The following is a 15,467-nucleotide window of genomic DNA, read 5'->3' as shown; positions in this document are numbered from 1 at the left end:
TTGTGGCTGACTGAATCAGACAGAAGAGGTTTTACCAGAGCTGCATGCGCCTTCGCTGTGTTATCCCCCTGCCCCCACACCATCTACATTTTCCTGCTCATCTCTTATTTAAGGAAAACCAAATGTCATTCGATAGCCTGTCTGTCATTTCGTCAGTTTCAGTAATAATATGGCTTAGATTTCGGGGCACACGTTAATATTAGTGTGTCTATGACAGCACAAGTCCAGAGATTCATCTGAGACTGTAAACTCATTAATTAATGTTGCTGATGGAATCATCCATTAACACGCTAACGACTCCAAAAAACGATTCAAAACTTCTGGTGCTGATGTTCGCACGTTGAAAAACGGCAGCCAGCTTGCAAATGACTACTTTGGGAGACATTTGACAGAGAGCATACGTCTGGAATCCGTGGTGCACAGTGACACAAGCACATCAGCTTTCTCCTTGGCTTTAAACCGGTCTGCCTGCGCAATGAAGCCAAATGCTGTACTGCTTTTAGTGGAAGGATCAGATAACGGTAACGACATCCTTCAACAAAATGGCCATCCATCGGCGCTGTGCACATCGGTGCATATTCAGAACCAGAGAGGAGAAGAACTTCACAATGTTTCACACAGTAATTAAAGTGGAATTGCATTCCTTTTCACCACTAAAGCAGACACTGGAGAGCAAATTCAAAGCCAGGTTTGCTGATGAAAGCAGCAAGCAAGAAAGATCAGTCCATGCCAATCCAAAGGACTGCCTTCATGAACAAAGCTGTTACTGCCTGGTTGCGAACCGGGGATCTTTCATGCGTGAATTGAATACGATAACCAGTACACTCCCCCAAATAAAACGCCCCACGCCGAGCAACTGCTCAGAGTCGTCCAGCACTGAAATTTGAAGCCGTTCAACGCTTCATCTTTCTGTTTCCAGTTGCTCGATGCTGTCCAGCATAATTAGTATCTTTGAAAAAGTGAGAAAATCACCTGAAATTGCTCATAACATCTAAACAAACATGTTGTCAGGTTGGCGAGATTTGACCTGTAGGGCGAGGCTGAATAGACTGGGACAGTATTCCCAGCAGCGTTAGTGGCTGAGGTATGAGCTCACCGAAGGTTTATAAAGACATGAGGGAGATGGATGAACTTAATATTCAAGGTTTTATTCCGCAAAAGGTAGGGCGAGTTGAAAGCTAGAGAACGTAGGTTTAAGGTGAGAAGGCTAAAATTTCAAAAGGAGCAGATGCACATTTTCCACGCGGAAGGTTATCCGTGATTGGAATGAGCTCCCAGAGGAAGTGGCGGAGGCTAGTGCACTCTTAAGATTTCAAAGGCTCCTGGATGAGTGACTAGATAGAAAGGCTTTAGAGCAATAGGGTCAAATAGTGGTTAGTGGGACTTGTTTAATTGAGGCTTGCTGGTAAATGAGACTTGTTTAATCGAGGCTATGCGGTCAGCATGGACGAAGAGTCTGTTTCCAAGTGGTGCAAACCAACGCGCTATGTTGCACACACACCGGCTTTAATAGATTCTTTTCAGCTGGGTTTGCCGTCCGTCTCTGTTTTGCAATAATTTAGTCACCGGACTGTTCACCAGAAAGGTAGTATTGTGAAACAGAACAGAAGGACCTGCTTACTTTTGCCCCCGCTGACCATACTCCATGAAATATGCTCATATCCTCCGTTGAGGACTTTTGATGCAGTAAGTTACCTCACAAACCGTGATACCTCGCAATGTATTGAGCGAACCACAAAACAGACAGCACTTAACACGGAACACAAATAAAAGTGACAAACCAAATGCATTTTCAGACACATCTCACCTTTTGAGACAGGCCAAGGACAATGAGCCATAAAGTAATCTCGCAACTAGCAACAGGACAATTCCAAACTGCTCCGACAATTACACTGGATCCTCGGTGCACCGCCACTTCACAGAAAGCGCTAAAATGGAAAAAAAAACACGCAATAATAATGGATGATGAAACGTGAATCTTAACAATTACAGTCTCCATTAGATTAGCTTACCCTTCCGATCAAGAATGCAGGATGCTGGCAGCGAATCACCAGCCTATTCCTCCAACACACAAATGAAGGAAATGAGAGAAATTGAAGAACATGTGACATCGTGATTCATTGGAATTATATTCGCATTCACCAGATCAGCTAATAAAGGACGAATGGAGTCACTGCAGGATTTTTTTTTGCCAACCGCGATGAAATAACAATCTCCTTTCCATTTCAGTGAAAACAGGGAACAACAGAACTTGGCCAGCATTGGAGCTGCTTGAGACTGGCATCTGTGTGTGGGGCGGGACTGTGATCATGACAGCACAGACACTGACCCAGTGGAGAGTCTGCACTCTCCCAAATCTAAGACACGTTTCCCAAAAATGAAACCAAACCTGCTGTGTTGACCGTAAATGGTTGGCATACGCAGGTGCACATGGCAACTCGTTCGCATGGTAGTGGTGAGATCCGAACCAACGCTTTCTTAGAAATTGGGGGCTTAATTCTATACCGCAGACCTCTCAACCACACAACCAGACATGCTCTGCGTTAGTTTTCGTACACATTCAATGGTACTTCTGCAAAATAACACAAGCAAAGTTCCAGGTTCTCCCATCCCGATCCTGCTCGCATCGCTGCTGGGATATGCCCGGCTGCAATATCTCTTTCACAGCAGATAATGATAGCCCTTCATTCCACACAAGAATCAATGGAAAGGTGAATCAATCATCTGAGATTCGGTTGAGCTACAAATGTAATGTGTATGCGTTTGGGAAATGCATGTTTGGTTATGACACGACAAAGAAACCATGAGCTGCACGACATCACTGGAATGAGGATTATTGATTTGTTAAATGATTTCGCCCATTGCTCGAAGCAGAACAATATTTCAGGATTACACGCAACATGAAAAACACCTGACTACAGGGAAAATGCACAAAGCTGAGCAGGCCGTAATCCAAATCATAGGGTTTTGTACATCGCAGTCATGCTTTCTCTCAATCTTCTCTGCTCTGCGGCAAACATCCCAAAGTCTGTTCAATCTCTCTTCATAACTGAAACGCTTCAACCCACACAATATCCCGGTGAATCTCTCTTGCAACGTTCCCAGTGCTATCACACCCTGTTGTAACGTGATTTGCTGAGCTGCATACAATTCTCTAGCACGAGCCGAATGAACAATTTTAAATTGTGGAACAGAATGAGGGCTTTGCAGCATTTATTGCCTATCGCTAGTTGCACAGCGCCCAGTTGATACTCAAACCTATTGCAATGTGTCTGGTGTCATATGGAGGACCGTCCAGGTAAGGATGGCAGTTCCCTTCCTTCAAGGACATTAGAAAATCAGATGGTTTTGTTTTTCCAACAATTGGTCATGGATTTTAGGGGTCATCAGATTCTAATTCTAGATATATATTGAATTCAAATTTCATCCTCTGGCGTAGTGGAAGTCGAACTCGGTCCCCGGTTTATCAGCTGGATTACCGAATTGACAGTCCAGTGATACAAGCACTGCGCCATGGCAGAAACCCAGAGACGCTGGTCCTTTCTAATAAAGTCTCTTTCCCCCATACTGCCCTGTGTCCTTCTCCTGAGCCTAACGCTCCAATAATGTCTGCTCCATGTTAGTAAAAGCTGCAGCATGAGGATTGATCTCACAACTGCGCTATTTTAATGGATCAACTGGTTTGACCGTCCCGCTGGTGGGACAGGGGCGCGTTCACCCAGCAAAAGTGACAGAAGCAGCACAAACTGAATGTGAAAAAGAGTGTTATATTTTGCGTAGCCTTAACAAAATTAAGGAAAGGAGGGTTAGTGATTGTTGAAGGGAGTGGAATCTCGAGAACGGGTGAGTTTGTATTCTGATATATGAAACACAGAGATGTGAGCGAGCGGAATTTGAAGGAAAAATGAAAGCATCGCCTCGGAGAATATTACCATGTAAAAACAATTGACTTCTTACAGTGTTTCACAAAAGCTGGAGTGTGGAGAGCATCTAGGGCTGTGAGTCAGATTCGAAGCGCTGCTGCGTCGGTCACAACGCAGAGCACTAACCATTAACGATCACAGCACCACACTTGCAAAAGGCAATCAGTATATTAGCAGAGGAAATGTTAGGAATAGCACCAAATACACACTATCAGTACTTATACAACAGTGACAGACATGTGGGAACTCAGAATGGGCTGAATGTTAAACACCGGTGTCCCCAGAGGTTGTGGTGATTCCAACATTACTATGTTGAATGCTGAGATTGATAGATTTCTACCAAACATTAGACTCCGGGGACAGTGCAGGTTTTGATGAAATGTCTGCATCAATCAGAATGTAGTTTAACATCGGTTAATTCACCAGTTTTCCCACATAAGGCAGTACTCAATGCTGCAGAATATCATACTTAAATCCCAGTTGCCAGCCCTAAAATCAGAGAAACGGTGGCGCAGCAGCGAAGATCCGAACGGAAATCAGGACGGAAGTGAGTGCGCGGAGCTCTTCTCTGGCTCCAGTGACACAATAGGTGGTGCTTCTATAATGGTATTGAGGCGCAAGCAATTCCGAGGTTGAGAGTCCTCCTGATCAAAGACGGGGTGGAAGGGAATATTTATTCCCGATTGTAATATCATAGTAGTCTACAGTGCATCTTGCTGAGACAGCTGAGTGCTGCAACTGGAGCATGTTGAGCGCTTAGCTAAAGGTAGCTGTTTTGAAATTTGAGTTTTCTATGTGGATCAGTGGTTCCAACATTGTCAGTAGCAGCTGCTTTTGCTCGCATCACCTCAGAATCAGCTTCTTGCTTCCAGTACATCCTTCAACCTGTGGTAATATATTAAATCAGTCATTTTTGGCGACTGGGACACAGAACTGGTGACGTTTAACCTCCATGAATAAAACCTGGGATAGAGATCATGGCTTTAATTTCCTGAAATCCCGTTCATTTATGTCCCTTACGGAGGGGATTCTACCAAATTTACCCAGTGCCGTGTCCTTGTGACTCCAGGACCAGAGAAATACCTGAATCCGAGAATCCCTACCCTGTGGGCAAGCACCCTTCGAATCCACACGGACACTTTGAAGTGCATTCCGCCAGACCCACACATTCTTCCCGTTCCCATTATCCTGCATTTCCCGTGGCTGATCCCAGTAACCTGCACATCTTTGGACTATGGGAGGAAACCAATGTAAACACAGACAGAATGTGCGAGCTGCACACAGGCATTCGCCCAAGCCTGAGATCGAACCTGTGCCTCTGGCGTAGCGGGACAGGGATGAACAATAAACACTGCCCTGGCCAACAACATCCACATCCTGTGGGAGAATGAGGAAGAATAAAACAAATTCACAACAGGGAAAACGGGACTTGTGTCTGTGTGGATACGATTTGAACCGATGGTCTACCCTGGTTAGATATAAGGACACGGACACCACAGTGAAACCAGGGCAATGTGGGAACTGCTGGAAGAAATTGAATTATCAACTCATTTACTCAGTCACACAGAAGAGGCCATTCACCAGTCCCCTGTGTGGGGAGGAATTGCGGAGCAAATCAACCCTAGACGCGCCAGCAAGATTACATATCCCAGCAGGTGTTTGATTATGCTGTTATTGCTGCTATTCATCTCAACCCGCTGCCTGTTACATCGCGTCAAAGTATTACAGTCATACAGCATGAAAACACGCCCTACACTCCAACCAGTCATGCTGAACATGATGCCAAAGTAAAAGAGTCCCATCTGTCTGTTTAGTTTTCCTTGTAGTTTTTTGCCGTGTTTCTTATCCACAAGCCCAGGTGATATTATAGGGACACGTATTCAAATCATGGCATGGTAGATGGTGGAATTTGAATTCAATAAATACCAGGGATTGAAGAATCTTATGATGACCCTGAATCTGGAAAACCCCATTTGACTCACGAATGCCTGTTATGAAGTAAATTGCCATACCCATTTCGTCTGGCCGACATGTGACTCCAGACCCATAATATCGTGGTCGACTCTTAACAGCCCTCCAGACAAAAGATGATGGACGGACAAAAATGAATAGTTTTTTAATGATCCCACTGAACCTTTCCCATTCATGTATCTATTCAGTTGTCATTAAAATGTCGTAATTGTCCCATCATCAATCACTTCCTCAGAAAGTTGTAAAACACATGTAAAACACCCACTCTGAAAAAAACATGTCTCCATGTCTGTTCTTAACTGTCTCTCTTTTCCTTTTAAACATATACTCTGTCGTCTTGAAATTCCCCTACTGAGTAAAAGACAGCTACCGTTAACTCTAACTAAATTCTCAATAATTTATAAACTTCTATCAGGTAATCTCTCAAACTCCTATTCTCGATTAAAAATACGCTCCACTAGGAGAAAGTGAGGACTGAAGATGCAGGAGATGAGAGTCGAGAGTGTGCTGCCAGAAAAGCACAGCAGGTTAGGCAGCATCCAAGGAGCAGGCGATTTGATGCATCGGTCAAGAGCCTGATGAAAGGCACCTGCCCAAAACCTCAATTCTCAATTCCTCGGATGCTTCCAGACCTGAAGTGGCTTTCCAGCACCCCAGTCTTGACTCAGAATAGTCTCAGCCTATCGTGCCATTCATTATAACTCAAACCTTCCACACTAGGAAACATGCTGCTATATCACTGCTGAACCCACGCCAGCTGAATAATTTCCTTCCTATGACTGGGTGAGCCAATTTGAAAACAATATTTTAAAAGTAGCCTCCCAAATGTTCTCACACAACATCAACATAACGTCCCAAATCCTATACACAAAGGACTGATCAATGAAGGCAAGTTTATCAAATACCTTTTTAACTTGCCTGTCCATGGTTAATGCAAACTACACAGAATTATGCAACTGCAAAACTAGCTTTCGTGTTCTACAAAGTTACGCAGAGTCCTACCACTAACTTTTTAAGCCCTACTCTTTTTTGTCGTACAAACATGCAATACCTTCTTTTTATCCAAAGTCATCTAATGTGACATGTATCAGTCCAATGACCCATTGGATTAAGATATTTTTGGAATCTTAGTTAACGTTCTTTCCTGTCTCCAAAGCTAGTGTCATCTGCAAATCTATAAAGCAGTTTGTAGATCATAAAACAATCAGTCATGTAATTAAACGTAAGGAAGAAAATCGCAGATTGCAGCAAGTTATCAGCAATTGGAAAGAAAAATAGTGAAATGAATTTATTCCACAGAAGTGGGTGATAAAGAGTTAGGAGTGAAAATAATAAATGTATGAATACTAAGTGGTTTACATGAAAACAGAGACCTTAGAGTGGATAGTCTCAAATCTTTGAAGGTGATTGGACAGGATATCATGTGCCCTCGAGGGTTTGGAGATACTTTCTGTTCTTGACCACAGGCTGGAATGTAAGAACAGGGAAGTGATTCTAGAGCTTCAGCAACTGTCTATTCAGAGAACAGTCAGAGGGCCGAGCACATGTCTGGTCTTTGTATTAATAGTCTTTTCAAAAGAATAATAATAGAGAAGATGGAGGACATAAGTAAGTCTTTTAGGCCATCAAGACTGGTTTACAGTTAAAAAAGGAGACATTGGAGTCTACAATCTCAAACTTTGGAAGTGATTGGACAGGAGATCAAGTGGCCTCGGAGGTTTGGAGATATTTTCTCTTCTTGATCACAGCCTGATATGTAAGAGAAGGGAGATTTTGCTAGAACTTTAGCAGCTGCCTGTTCAGAGAACAGTCAGAGGACAGAGGACAAGTCTGGTTACTGCATTAATCAACTATTAAAAAGAATCATAAGATGGAGGTTAGAAATAGGTCATTGGCCTGTCAAGTCTGAATCACCACTCAATGTGATCATTGCTGACACTGTGCCAAGTTAAGACAGTGCGTTGCTTGGAGGGGAACTTGCAGATGGCGGTATTTCGATGCAAAAGAACATAAGAGATAGGAGTGGAAGTTAAGCCATTCAGCCTGTCGAGTCTGCTCCACCATTCAATCATGGCTGAAATGTTTCTCAATCACATTCGCCTGCTTTCACACCATGAACCTTGATCTAATGGAAACTTATGGCATGCTGAATAGCCTGGACAGAGTGAATGTTGGGAAGATCATCCCATTGATAGGATAGAACACGTCCTGAGGGCACAGCCTTGGAGTAAAGGGAAGACGTTTTCGAGCAGTGATAAGGAGAATCATCCAGAGAGTGGTAAATCCATGGAATGCCTTGACACCGAAGGTTGTAGAAGCCAGGCCATTGAATATATTTAGAATTGAGATACACAGATTCTTGATTGTCAAGGAGATCAAGGGTTATTGGGCGAAAGCAGGAGATTGGGGTTGAAAAGAATATCAGCCATAGCAGAGCAGATTCGATGCACTGAATGGTTTAACTCTTATGACTTATCGTCTTATGCATTGAAAGACTACCATCTGCAAGTTCCCCTCCAAGGAATGTATCATGCTGACATGGCACAGTGTTAGCAATGACCTCATTGACTGGTGATTCAGACTTGACAGGCCAATGGCCTATTTCTGCCCTCTATTTTTTATTTTGTCATTCTTCTGTAAACTTGATTACTGCAATGACCAGTCTTGTGCTCGGTCCTCTGACTGTTAGCTGAACAGGCAATTGCCAAAGGTCTGGCGTAATCTCCCCTCTCTTATATGCCAAGCTGTGGTCAAGAACAGGAAGTATCTCCAAATCGTTGAGGCCAATTGATCTCCTGTCAAAACACCTTCAAAGATTTGAGATGTTTACTCTAAGGTCTCTTGTTTTTCAATGTGAACAACTCGATATTCACACTTTTGTCATTTTTTTCATCTCCAAATTCATTATTACGCACTTCCCTGGATAGAGTTGCTTCCACTATTTTTCTCTCTGCAGTCTACGGCTTTCGTCCTCATGGTTAACTACATGATTAATTGTGTATGATCTGCAAACTGCTAAATCACAGCCACTACAAATAAATATAAATCACTGACTTATATGACAAAATAATGGAACTCATAGCAGGCATGCTTCATAGGTTTGCAGAGGAGACCAGCATGGTAGACAGTGAATAAGGTTTATAACATTCAAAAGGACCTTAATCCAATGGGTCATTGATTGAAAAATATCAGATGGTGTTCAATCTCGATAAATAGAAGGTGTTGCATTTTAGTACAACAGAAAAAAACAGTAGGATTTATACAGTTAGACATAGGGCTTTGTGTACTGTTGTAGAACATGGAAGCTAGGATGTAGTTACATAATTCTTTGTAATTTGCATCACATATAGATAAGATGGTCAAAAAAGCATCTGACGCACTTGCCTTCGTTGCTCACCCTTTGTGTATAGGAGTTAAGACGTTATGTTAAATTTGTGCAGGACATTAGGCGGGCCTCTTCTGGAATATTGTCTCCAGTTCTGGTCGCCCAGTTATAGGAAGGATATTATTCAGGTGGAGTGTGTCAGACGAGATGTACCCGCATATTGCCGGGGTGGAAGATTTGAGCTATATTGAAACTGAGATAATGATAAGCTGAGACAACTTTCAGATTCGAGATTCGGGTGCTGGAAAACCATAGCAGGTAAAGTAGTATCTAAGGAGCAGGAGAATTGACATTTTGGGCAAGTGCCCTTCATCAGACTCTTGACTAAAACGTTCATTTGCTTGCTCCTTGGATCCTGTCTGACCTGCTGTGCTCACATTCTCGACTCTGATCTCCTGCACCTGCAGTCCTTACCTTCTCCTAGTTGAGACTCTGTTCACTCGAGAATGAGGGGCGACCTAATAGAAGTTTATAAATTCTTGACAGTTTAGGTGGAGTTTAACGATAGCTCTCTTTTCCCCAGTAGGGGGATTTCAGGATGAGAGAGCATATGCTTAAGGTGAAAAGAGAGAGATTTTAAAATAAAGATATGTGAGGCTTTTCTTTCTTGGAGAGAGTGTTTAACGTGTGCAATTAAGTTCCTGAGGAAGTCATTGATGAGGGTACTTCACAACATTTAATTGACAATTGGATAGACACACGAATGGGAATGATTCAATGGAACTTTTTTTAAAAAGCTGTTCATTCATGCCTAGTCCATCTTTTATTTCCCAGATGGCAGTTAAGAGTCGACCATGATATTTTGCATCTGGAGTCTCATGTGGGAGAGAGCAGATGAGTATGGCAGCTTGCTTCCCTAACAGGCATGAGTGAATCAGATAGGCTTTTCAACAAAAATTGACTCAGGGTCACTTTGAGAGTTTTTAATCTCAGGTACTCAATGAATTCAAATTAAACTTCTGCCATGACAGGATTTGAACCCGTGTCCCAAAAGCATTACTATGGCTTTTGGATTAACAACATAGTAAAAACGCAACACTGGCATTACCACTGCTAAGCAGCTAGATGCGGATATTTTAGTTTGGCATTAAGTTCAGCATGGACTGGTTGGAGTTAACGGCCTGTTTTCATTATGTATGACTGTGAACTTGACGCCATGAAACAGGTAGCTGGTTGTGATTAACAGCAGCATTGACAGCATAATCCAACAACTGCTGGGATATATAATCTTGCTGGTGTCTCTAGAGATTGATTTGCTCAAAGATCCCTTCCCATACAAGCGACTGGTGAACGACCTATTCCCAGTGTGACTGACGATGGTTAATTGAGTCCCTTCCAGCAGTTCCCACATTGCCCTGGTTTCTCTGTGGTATCCGTGTCGTTGTATCAACTCGGAGTGAATGATCAGTTCAAATCGGGTCCACACAGATCAAAGTCCCGTTTTCCATGTTATGAGTGTGTTTATCTTCGTTCTCATTCAGCCACAGGGTGTGAATATCGCTGCTCAGCACAGCGTTTATTGTTCATCCCTGATTAACTGCTATCTGGCTGCACGACCGACCAGGGTTCTATCCCAGCTTCAGGTGAATGTCTGTTGGCAGTTTGCACATTCTCTCTGTGCTTGAGTTTTTCTTTCACCCTCAGACCAAAGATGTACGGGTTATTGGGATCAGCCATGGGAAATGCAGGGCAATGGGAAAGGGTATGGGATGTGGGTCTGATGGGATATGCTTCGGAGTGTTAGTGTGGTCTCGTTCTTGGATTAAGGGTCATCTATATTGTTATGGTCCTGGAATCACAAGTAGGCAGGACTGAGTAAAGATGGTAGAATCCCCTCCCTAAGGGACATGAATGAATGGAATTTCAGGAAATTAAAGACATCATCTCTTCTCCTGTGGTCAGGCTTTCATTCCAGGTTTTATTCATCGAAGTTAAACGTCATCAGTTCCGTGTCACAGTCCCCAAAGATGACTAGTTTAATATATTACCACAACACCACCTTCTCCAGGTTGAAGTATTTACTGTGAGCAAGACGCTGATTCTGAGCTGCTGCGAACAAAAGCAGCTGTGACAGCCAATGTCAGGCACACGGATCGAAATAGCAAAATCAGCTTTCAAACCAACTACCGAAAGTTAAACGCTCAACACGCTCCAGTGATGCCACTTCACTACCTCATCAAGATGCACTATAGATTGCTATGATAGCAGAAACAGGAACAAATATTCCTTTCTGCCCCGTCTTTGACCAGGAACACTCCCAACCTCGGAACTGTTTGTGCCTCGACACCATTATAGAAGGACCACACACTCCAACGATTGTGTTTCCGGAAGCGAGATAGGAGCTCCGCTTGCACATTCCCTCCCCATTTCCGGTTGGATCTTCTGGCTGCGCCACTCAGTTTCTCTGATTCCGGCTGTGGGAACTGGAATTGTGTGTGATCATCTGCAGAGGTGGGTACTGTCTTGTGTGTAGAAGTTGGTGAACTCGCTGATGTTAAACTACAATGCTATTTGAAGCATACATTTCAACAATATCCTGCACTGTTTCACGAGTCTTTGATGTTTTGTAGAAATCTATCAATCTCAGTCTTCAACATACTCATTCATGGAATCACCACAGCCTTTGGGGAGTTCGAAGTTAAAGGTTCAGCCCATTCTGAGCTACCACAAGTCTATCATTGTTCGCTGAGTACTGATATTGTGCAGTTGGTGTTCCTCATAACATTTCCTCTGCTACGGCGTGGTATTCTGTGCGTATTTTGCATTATGGCCACAACAACCTCAGTTCGAATCTGAATAATGGTAGTCGGTGGTGTCTATGCTGTCCTTTTGTGACACATTTTAAGAATTTAATTGATTTTCCTTCAATTTCTGCTCTCTCACATCTCTGTGTTTAATATGTCAGGATTCAAACCCACCCATTCTCGGAGATTCCCCTCCCTCCCACGATCACTAAACCTCTTTTCCATCGATCCTCCCGTTTCGCTGAGGCACTGCACAATCTTGCATGCTCTTTCACTTTGATATCGTTCAGTCTGTGCTGCTGTGGTCAATGTTGTTGGGCAAATGTGCCCCAACCCCACCATCACGACCTTCAAACCAGTCGATCTATTAGGATAGCACGGTTGTGAAATCAATCCCAATATGACAGCTTTTACACACATAAACCAGAGACAATTGGAGCATGGTGCTCACGAAAAGGACCTAGGGCCGTTTTGGGGAAAAGACACTTTATTAGAAAAGATCAGCTTTTGTTGCTTTCTGCGATGGTTTCGTGGCAATTTCACTGGATTGATAAGCCAGAGAACCAGGTCATAGTTTGGGTGTTTGGGCTTGAATCCTATCTTGCCAAATGGTAGAACTTGGATTGACTGAATATCTACAATTAAGAATCTAATGACTACGATAGAACCATTGATTATCTTTGGAAAAATCTCTGATTCACTGATGTCAATTCGGGAAGGAAAATGCCATCCTTACCTGGTCTGGCCTCCAAGTGACTCCAGATCCATAGCAATACAGCTGAGTCTCAACTGCTCTCTGTCAATTAGAAATGGGTAATAAATGCTGCCTATCCAGCAACGCCCTCATACAGTTACCGAATAATAATAAAAAAAAGTTCGTTAGGCTCTAGCTGGAGTATTGTGTGCAGTTTTGCAATTCTCATTATAGCAAGGATGTGATCACACTGGAAACAGTGCAGGAGATATTTAAAGCGATATTGTCTGGGCTGAAGAGGTTCAGTTAGAAAGAAAGACAGGACAGACTGGGGTATTTGTCACAGAACAGAGGAGATGTAGAGAAGACACGACTGAGATGTGTAGAGTAATGAGGGGCATGGATGGGGTAGACGGAAAGAAGATTTTCCCATTGATGGAGGGGTTGATCACCTGGGGTCATAAACTTAAGGAGAAAGACAGGAAGGTTTGAGAATATGTGCAGTAAAGCTATATCAGCCAGTGGGTGGTTCGAATTTGGAACTCACTGTCTGTAAGGGTCAGAGAGGGCAAAAACCCTTATAACCTGAAGAAATATTCAGATGTGAATTTGTGATGCCAAGAATATAAGGCAATGGGGTAAATTGGGAATGGGATTCAGTTCGTTTAGCAGTTGCTTTTGACAATTGTGGCCACAATTGGCTGAATGGCCTCTTTCAACACTGCTGTCCTTGTTAGAATTGTGGTTCATATCCCCGCTTGCTATACAGCTCAATTCCCTGCTGGAGGCAGTGAAGATGTTTTAAAGCTCTCGCTTTGTTCCCAAGTACGGTTATTGATACCTGTTGTTCCATTCTCGATGGGACATGTCACAGGATGTACAATGCTGTCTGAATCAGCTGGGGAAAGATTGACAGAACCTTCAAAGCTCAAACACTGTACTAACTATAAGGACAAGTTTGGACGATGCATCAAAACCACCATTTTCAAGTTACCTTCCAAGGCACATACCCATTGACTTGGAGAGGTATCAGTGATAAACTCATTGAGTGGTGAAGCGAACTGGATTGGAAAAGTGGCCGATTTCAGCACTTCATCTTTTATCGTACAATTTTTAAAAATATTGATTATTGTAGTGATTAATCTTGTGCTCATTCCTTTAATTGTTCCCCGAACTGGCGGTTGCTAAAGTTTTAGTATCATCCCCGGCCTGTGATCAACAACAGAAAATATTCAAAAACAGTCTCGAAATACTGACCAACTGTCTAACGATCTTCAGTGATCTGAGAATGCCCACTCCAAGGTTGAATGTCCACTCCAAGATCTCTTTGTTCCTGTACACCTCTCAGAATCCTCAATGGATTATGGCTATTACTTTCTCTCCCAAAATTCATTGCCACTATTCATCTGGATTTAATTCCATTTGCCGTTTTCCCTTTCCAACTGATTGCTACATCCCTGCAGTCTCTGATATTCTTCCTCATAGTCAATGATACTAGATTAGAGTGGTGCTGGAAAAGCACAGCAGGTCGGGCAGCATCCGAGGAGCAGGAAAATCGACGTTTCGGGCAAATGCCCTTCATCAGGCGTTGAAGCAGGGTGTCTGCAGATTATCCCATATGGAAAGAGAATAGGACGTGTCCCTGTGTCGATATGAAAGCAATGTACGTTGGATTGGAGTGTTTACTGGGAGCAAGAGTTTGATGTGGTGTCGATGTGGGCAAAAGCAGCTCTTACTGTAATAAAACACCGCTTTGTTCAGGAAAACTTCAGAGGATGCTTTCAATATATCAATCTCTCGCTTACGGCTCCAGCAGGCTTCTGCTGAACAATTCCTCAGTGTGTGTCTAACCTGCTGCTGAATCTTAATAATATAATAAATGGAGACAAATGTGCCCTTCCTCCCCGCCTTTGACCAAGAGTACTCCCACCCTCAGCATTTCAAACTCCTCTATACCATCATAGAAGGACCGGGCGCTCACCGATCGCGTCACTGGTTCCACAGTGTAGCTCCATGTGCTCATTTCTATCTCCATTTCCGGTTTGATCTTCGCGGCTGCACCATTCAGTTTCTCTGATTCCGAGTCCAGGAACTGGGATTATGTGATCGACTGCAGCAATGGGTACTTGTTAAGTGGGGAAATTGGTGAAGCAACCGATGTGCTCCCTCATTGCTATTGAAATATACATTTCAACTATATTGTGCAATATCACTGTGAGCCTTTGATGTTTTGTAGAAGTCTATGAACGTAATTCTTCAACATGCAGTACTCGATGGAACCTCCACCCCTTCTGGGGACATCGAATTTGACGATTCAGTCAATTCTGACTTCCCACCTGCCGGTTCTTGCTAGCCAAATATTCCTGTTGTGTATCTGCTGCTCTTCCCAACATATCCTCTGCCACTGTACTTACTGCTCTTTTCAAACGCGCTCATCTGTATGACCCAGTGATCGTATAAGAGTCATTATTCTGTGTTGTGGCCGCAGTAACCTCATTCAAGTCCGAGTCATGTCGAGTAAAGTTCTCCCCATTTTACTTCTTGTGGCACATGCTGAAGAAACACAGAAAACAATTAGTTGATTTTACATGAAAACATTCTCCGAGATTATGAATGTTTTTCCATCAAGCCCCTCTCTCTCACATGTCTGCAAGTCATATGTCAGGATTCAGACTCACCCATTCTCGGAGATTTCTCTCCCTCCTGCATTCACTTACCTTCTTTAAATCCCCCCTCCCATTTCCCTTTCA

This window comes from Chiloscyllium punctatum, chromosome 33 (assembly GCF_047496795.1).
Source record: "Chiloscyllium punctatum isolate Juve2018m chromosome 33, sChiPun1.3, whole genome shotgun sequence".
Lineage (NCBI taxonomy): Eukaryota > Metazoa > Chordata > Chondrichthyes > Orectolobiformes > Hemiscylliidae > Chiloscyllium > Chiloscyllium punctatum.
This window is presented reverse-complemented; position numbering follows the sequence as displayed.